Source organism: Pteropus medius, unplaced genomic scaffold, assembly GCF_902729225.1.
Source record: "Pteropus medius unplaced genomic scaffold, Ma_sr-lr_union100, whole genome shotgun sequence".
In the NCBI taxonomy this organism is placed as follows: Eukaryota; Metazoa; Chordata; class Mammalia; order Chiroptera; family Pteropodidae; genus Pteropus; species Pteropus medius.
The window spans coordinates 15,659,673-15,660,841 of record NW_024354875.1 but is presented as its reverse complement, the minus strand read 5'-3'; the positions used below and the strand labels follow the sequence as shown (position 1 = coordinate 15,660,841).

Sequence of the window (1,169 nt, the reverse complement as noted above, 5' to 3'; positions counted from 1 at the left end):
CACTGGGAGCGGGGAGGACTCAGGGAACAATGGATACCGCTGGTACTTCTGTACTGAGTGAGTCTCACCTCGGCCGTTACTCTGACAACGTCTCCCTGTAAGTCCCTGGTGCCCCCTGAGCGCAGCCTAATCAGCCCTGGTGCTCAGAGCGAGCAGGTCCATCACAGCGAAAATCCGCTCCCAGATGCAGCCCCTTTAAGAGGCTTCTGCCGCTGCCACTACCACTGCCACAGCCTCCGTCTCACTCAGCTGCTTAGGACTGGGCAGCCCCGCGTCCTCACCTCGTCCTACCTTCTGCCGTTGCAGGATGATTTCTGTCTAGTTGTATGGCTTGTTCATCAAGATCACAGGCGATTTTTCCTTGCTGTTGCTCCTTGTTTCCATCACAACTTTAATTTGGTCTCCAGAGGGATGAACAGAGCCTCTATCATTTACACCATTCCCCCCCACTCTACATTTGTTTAAAATTACTTCCTCCAAACCCACTCTTAACTATTACCACGATCTTTACCTGACTTAGACTATTGGAGTCTGATATAGGTGCCATCATTTTTTCTCTTCTTCCTCTCTTCCATCATTTTAATTTTTGATCAAGAAATATCTCTTATTGTCTATGGCCATGCCAGCCTGAACAAGCTCGATCCCGTCTGATCTCGGAAGCTAAGCAGGGTCAGGCCTGGTTAGTACTTAGAAGGGAAATAACCTCAGAAGACCAGGTGCTGTAGGCATAAAAAATAAAAAATAAATAAAATAAAATAAAAATAAGAAATGTCTACCACCCTCCTCATTTGGGTTACTGAAAATAAAGATAATAAAATCATCTCATTCGTAGTGGACTTTTTTTCTCATCACAACCATGTGAAGTCTCTCTCATTTTAAAAATAAAAACCAAAGACAAAACAACTTTCCAAAAACTCTGTTAACTATTGAGGCATCTCTCCACTGATTTTCTTCCCTTCGAAGCCAAAACCCTTTGATAATAAGGTGTCCTTAGGACCTGAATGGGTGTAGTTATTCTTGGTGATGTCCAATAACTTTAAAAAGTAGAAAAATAAAAAGAGAAATACTCCTCTAGAAATTGTAGTTGGGCTCCAGAAGAGCCCTCTAATTTGTAGCAAGCAGAGTCAGAGGTGTAAATCCTGCATCTTTGTAGAAAAGGAGGGACTTTC

At 43.5% G+C, this 1,169-nt stretch overlaps 1 pseudogene; it reads left to right on the top strand.

The window, feature by feature from the left end:
* Positions 1 to 609: 609 nt before the first annotated feature.
* Positions 610 to 728, top strand: LOC120597430 (uncharacterized; annotated as a pseudogene).
* The last annotated feature ends 441 nt before the right edge of the window (positions 729 to 1,169 follow it).